Here is a 6,633-nt window from a genome sequence, read left to right as displayed (position 1 = left end):
TGTATTACACCAACTGCTGTCTCCCTTCCCCCATGGTTTCTATTGTTCATCCCCCTGGAGGGGTGTGTGGTTATGTGTCCATCATTGCGATTGATCGGTCCCCGCTTCCTCCCTTTCTCTCCGCACCTTTCCCCTACCCTTCTGGTATTGCTACTCTCATTCCTGTTCCTGGATTCCGAGTGTCATGAGCTCTTATCTCTTATCTGTATCTGTGTCCATGGCTCAGGTCTAGCCCACAGTGAAAGGCAGTACTGGGGTCATGATGTTCAAAGAAAAAGATGGGAGAAAGAAGTCTGTTTAGAATGTTTTAAAATTAAGATTAATTTATGTAATCGTAGTCTACATAAAGCCATTTGAATCCCAGCTTTCCCCTTCGCCTATCATGAAAGAGAACGGTGAACGTATGGCCCCCATGGGTTCAGACTAAAGCCTGATGGCGTCCTAAAGGAAGGCAATTCAAAGCCTCATTTAAAAGGAAAACTCCAGTAAGTTAAGTGACTGCTAGAGTTGAGACAGGTGTCTGGACTTCCCTATAGGCAAGATGTAGCAATCACTTTACAGTCTATGTCTCCCTGACCCCACTTTTGACCCAGAGAGATATAAAAAAAAAATGAGAAAGTTCTGAAGAAGCATTTACAAAACCAGGGCACTAAGAGGAAGATTAACCCGGAAAGAGATGAAGGTAACTTTAGAGCACAGGCAAAGATAAGGGATTAACTAGAGCAATTAGAGTAAAGCTGGCAATTAAAGGCTCTGTTTACTCCTATTTCTGGGGAATATACTGAAACAGTAAGCTTTTTGAAATCCATGGCCAAAGCATGGCCTAGACAGCAAGGACTTGTAACATCCAAGTATGTTCAGGGTGAGGTGACAGGGGTGGGGGAGTGAAAGAAACGGTCAGCTGGTGGTCCTCTTAGTGGTTCACCCCTGGGCCTAGAGGGCTCATACACACACCCCTTGGGCTTTAGGAGTTTTCCCAAGGGGTTTCTGCTTACCTGGCCTGCCGAACCTTCCAGCAGTAGCAAGTACGTTCCTAGTGGAAGTGAAGTGGTATCTCATTGTGGTTTTGATCTGCAACCCTCTTAGCTGGTGGCATTGACTGTCCATGTGTTTGGTGGCCATTTGGATGTCCTCGTTAATGAAATGTCTGTTCAAGTCCTTGGCCCATTTGATGATTGGGTTATTTGTCTTTTTGTTGTTAAGTGGTCAAACTTTTGTGCGTTTGATTATTAGATTATTGTGGAACACATAGGTTCCAAAGATAGTTCCCCAGTTGGTAGCTTGACTTTTTCAGGGTTTTTTTTAGGTAAAGTCTTTATTTATTTATTTAAAAAAATTTTTTTCTTAATCATTTTATTGGGGGCTCATAGGTAAAGTCTTTTGATGAACAAAAGTTTTTAATTTTTACAATGCCCCGTTTATTTATTTTTTGTTTGTACTTTTGTTATTAAGTGATCTTGTTTATTAAAAGAACTGATAGTGTTAGCTTTGCTTGTTCTTTTAAGAACTTTATAGTTTCAGATCCTTAATTCAATTTTAATTTGTTTTTTGTATGAGGTATGTATTATTTCATTTTACTGCACGTGAAAATTCATTTTTCATAGTACTATTTATTGAAGAGATTCTTCTTTACCCATTGAATGGACTTAGTACCAGGAGACCACAGTTATATGACAAAAAAAAAAGATAGTGACTACTAATTATCAGGCTACTTTTCTGAACCTATTTAAAAATCTGGGCCATGAAGAACCAGAGAACTACCTTTGTATAAACTACCTTTGTATGTCTTCGTTCATAAGTAAATCTTGTTCATAATTAAACCTTGGTGCCTTTGTTCATAATTAAACATTCTTTATTATGATTAAAAAAGTAATCAGTTGGCCATAGGTGTGTAGGTTTATTTCTGGACTCCTGGGGGTTTATATTTTTAAATTGCTATTTTCTTTATGAATTGTATTATAACAAAACTGGGCAACTGCCTCGACTGGGATTACAATGCAAGGACCTGGACAGAGTGGGCGAAAAATGTAGAACAAAACTCATGATTATATAAAAGACCAGACTTACTAGTCTGAAAGAAGCCATGGAATCCCCAAAACTATGGTTCCCAAGACACCCTTCAAACTTGGAAGGGAATCCACTCCTGGAGATCACCTTTCAGCCAAACACAAGGCAGGCCTATAACGTGACCACTACCACAAATGAGGAACACGTTCCACAGGGCAACCAACCATACGGGACCATAAGGGCAGCGCTGGGCCCAAGACAATGCTCAGAAAGCAGGAAGGGGCAGGAGAGGTGAGTGAGTGGAAGCAGGGAACCCAGGGAGGAAGTGGAAGCATGATCTCACATAGAAGGGACTGCAACTAATGCCAGGAAACAAAATGTGTATGAATTTCAATGGGTAACAAATTTGCCCTGTAAATATTCACCCAACCCACAATTTTTTAAAAAGTAATGAACATTTCATGATACTTATATAATTAAAAAAAATTTTGATACTTATATAATTTTAATAAACAGGATTCAAAATGAAAAAAGTATTCATGGTGACATCTAGGCTTGATCCCTATCTTCTATTAATTATTCACGCCAAAAAGTCTGGCTAAATTAAGCAACTGTAATGAGGCAGCTCTGGGGTTCACCTGTAGAGCTGAAAGCATATGAGGAAATCAGGTACCTTCTAAAAAGCTGACTTTGAAAACACTAGTCTATTGGAATGGGATTTTTGTGCCAACATGGCACCTGTAAGAAGATAAGCGTGGAGTTTAGCCTGTCAATCAGGTCACAGCCTGGTGACCTCCCTTGGAGATGCAACAGAGATATACAGCTCTCTGGAGGCCAGCCTCTCTCTCTGCCTTGACCTTCCTGTTAGCTGGTCACCAGGAGAGCTGCTGGAGCCCTGCTATGTTTTCACCAACCTCAGATCCACATGACTTGGCACGCACCGGCCTGTGAGCTTTCATTCTGCACCACTACATGTGGCTTCTTGAGTCAGCAGAGGGACTTGTGGACTAGCATCGGACTTATGGACTTGAGTTGGACTGGGCTTGGATCCTCCTTGATATATAATTCTTGATATAAAGCTCTTTCTTATACATATATGAGTGCCACTGGATTTGTTTGCCTAGTCAACCTGGCCTAGCACACCTGTTACATGATGGAGAACACCACAAGCTCATAGGAATGTGTGCAGATCTGAAATGGTTTATGAGAAAGCTTCTCTTTAGAGAGAGAAAGGCAAAAAGTACACATGGTTTCAGTAGCCTGATAAGTCACAGAGCTAGAGATGACTTAGGGAAAAAATGTTTGTATTTTTTTATACCCCATGTGCTTAGTTTCTTCCAGGACTCGCTGTTTAATAAAACTTTCCCTTCTCCGTTATCACATGCCCCCCTTTCCTATTACAGGAACAAGGTATGTGAGATCTTAGGCGCTTTCTTGTCAGGGCTCTGGAGAATATGTCATGATCATCCTTGCTTGTACATATTCCCCTAAGTTTCAATTGCTTTCCTGTTTCTCTACATCCTTAGATATTGTAGTTGCTACTTTTTTTTAAATTGTGAATTGAGTTGTGGGTTTACATTTCAGACCATCAATTCTGCATTCAACAGTTAAAACCACTCATCAATCCTTCTCCCCATCCTCACCCCCTCTGATTTCTCTTCTCCATCCTCCATCCACCTTTTCACCAAGTCACCACCTGTCAAGACTCTAGCTCTTAACCCCACCCTTGGTAATCTCCAAAGTCTGTTCCCTTTGGGTATACAAGTCTTTGTCTTGGCTTTTATCCTTACAGTAGTGGTCTCATTCAATCTTCGCTCTTTTGTGATTGACTCTCTTCACTCAGCATAGTGTTCACTATCCATGTCATGAGGTGCCTCATGGTTTCATCATTGTTTTATAGCAATGCATAGTACTCCATTGCATGTGTACACCAAAATTTCTTGATCTGTTCTTCTATTGATGAGCATTTGGGCTATTCTCAACTTCTTGCTATTGTGAACAGTGCTGTGATGAACATGGGGTATATGTATCTGTTCATCTCGTGGCTCTTAATTCTTTAGTGTATATGCTCAACAGAAGCATTGCTTGCTTTATGGAATTTCTACTCCCAGTTACTTAAGATAGTGCCATATGCCTTTCTAAAATGGTTGCAATGTATTCAGTCACACCAGCAGTGTATGAGGGTTCCAATCTCTCTGCACCCTCTCCAGCATTTGTAGTTTTCTGTAGTTGTTAGGACTGTAACTCAAGGAGAGCCCATGTGTTACAGAGGAGAATTGCTGCATAGGGTTTCCTAGGCTTTCATAGAAGACTGCCCTGCTTTTCTCCTGCAGCTGTGTAAGATGGGATTGAACCAGCACCGCTGATACTAGCAGTAGAGCAAAGACCATTTGTGCCAGCTAAGGAACTCTGGAGCCATAGTGGCTTAGTCATTGAGCTGTTAACCACAAGGTCCGAGGTTTGAGCCCACCAGCTGCTCTTAGGGAAAAGGATGAGGCTATTTGCTTCCACAAAGACACACAGCCTTGACAATCCTATGAAGGGTGGCAGTGTTGGAATCAAGTTGCTAGTGATGGGTTTGGTTGTTGTGTTTTGTTTTGGGTAGGGACCTTTAAGCCCCTAATTAAATTTCCTCAATATCTATTTTCTCTTCTCTCAGGCTCCACATCCAACCATTTCAGAATCTTCTTGTATAACTCAGGAGACGGCTTATTTCCTCTGAGAAGTACCCCACTACCACCAAGAGGGCCAACTGCCACCCTGAAGAACATGGCCAAAGCTACATATAGCCTTGTGGCACAAACAACCAGGCTCATGATAGGCACTAATATTGCCAAGTCAAAGATCACTGTATACTTCTGGAGGATTTAATCCTGCCTTATGCTCCTTATCAAAACTACTAAACATAAATAGTGATTACAATTAGTATTTTTACAAAAACAGTATCAGCAGATAAATACAATCAGGTTTTTCATTTATTAATAGCTAGTTATTCTTATCCTCTGTTATTGTTTACTTTACCCTGGTTTCTCGTTAAGCCTTAATTAGCACAACTTTTTAACTTTTTAATTTATAACGAGTATTTTAATGTAAGCCTGGCTAGTGTGTGACAGATGGTTGATGTCAAAAAGCCCCCAGGGATGGTTTCTGTTCAGACTCATCATTGTGTTTATTTTTTAAGCAGGAGAACATTTTGACTGGGCTGATATATGTAACCATATATCATCATCAACTTTTATTACATTTCAAATTCCCTGTTCTCCCTTGGATTTCTCTTCTACTCCTGGCCTAGCAGGGCCAAGGAAACCAGACAGACGCCTACCATAATAGCCTGTGTGGTATGCCTCATAGAGCTATTTTCCCCAATGAATGGATTCACTGACAATGTTACTGCTGTACTCTAAGCTTTCTCACTCCCTGTGTGACTGTACACTAGCCTCACGCAGCCCAACACAATTGGTCCCTGAGAATCCAGACTGTCCTACTTTAAGTTAAAGCCCATCTCTCTCTCCCCGCCCCCCCAAAACATAATACTTGAAAATAATCTACACAGAAAGCAATAGGATTTTAAAGCAGAGTTATAAAAGTGATTTATTCATGAGTACATACTTATTCCTCTCCCAACTGACATTCATTTTCTATTCACGTTTGCTGAATGTGTAGCCTTTTGCACCTGGTGAAATCCTTATTACTGATAGCAACTCCTTTTCCCAGATATAAACTCTGATTTCCTACTGCTTTGCTCCTAAGACTCTCCTATGTGCTAGAAGGGATTCATTGGGGGTGCTGAACCACATTTGGGAAATTGTGCCATGCAGTAATAATACTCCCTAGCTACAACCATTGACTTTATTAGGTGGGCAATTAGCTATTTTTTAATTAGAGGAAGAAAAGTTCTTAATTAACTTCCCTGAAGTTAGAAATTCTAAGTGCACTCTTACAGCCATACTTCACTGGCAGCAAGAGAGCCATCAAGAGCATTACCTTCTTCTTAGGTTATTAGACCCTGCACTCTACAGATAAGCAATGTCTGGTAGGAACTCCCTCTCCTCCAAAGGGCTCATTGCCAGAAGAAAGAATTTAGGATAACAACACCCCATTTTGACTATATATTCAGTTATAGCTTCAAAGTAATTTCATACACACTATCTCAACCAGTTTTTTTTTTTTTTAAAGAGAGAACAGAATCTCTGAGAGATTAAATCAAGGGTTCTTTGAGATCACAAAGTAGTCAGGCAGCGTCAATGATCACAACTAAAACCGCCGCTTGATGACTGTGTTTAAAACAAAGAGAACATGAACAGTATAATCATGACACTGAATTATACAAGCAAGTAGACGTTGTGGAATTGGAGAATGTTCTGTTGGGCATATTTTTGCCATAATCAGAAAAAAAATTACACGAATAACAAGAACTGTAAGGAAGAAGAAAATGTTTTAGAACTAAATATGGTGACAATTGTATATTAAAAAAAGAGCACTTGGATGATTTTGAACCCCAGAAAACTAGCACATATAACACTACTTTAGCAAGCCTACCTTTGGTTGGCATATAGCTCTTTGGCATCTGCTCACTGGCGGCTGGGGACCTGACTTCCCACATGAGTGAACTAGCTGTGTCTCTCT

This window comes from Echinops telfairi, unplaced genomic scaffold (assembly GCF_000313985.2).
Source record: "Echinops telfairi isolate 266 unplaced genomic scaffold, ASM31398v2 ScPeMD7_9;HRSCAF=40, whole genome shotgun sequence".
NCBI classification, from domain to species: Eukaryota; Metazoa; Chordata; class Mammalia; order Afrosoricida; family Tenrecidae; genus Echinops; species Echinops telfairi.
Note: the sequence above shows the minus strand (reverse complement) of the source record.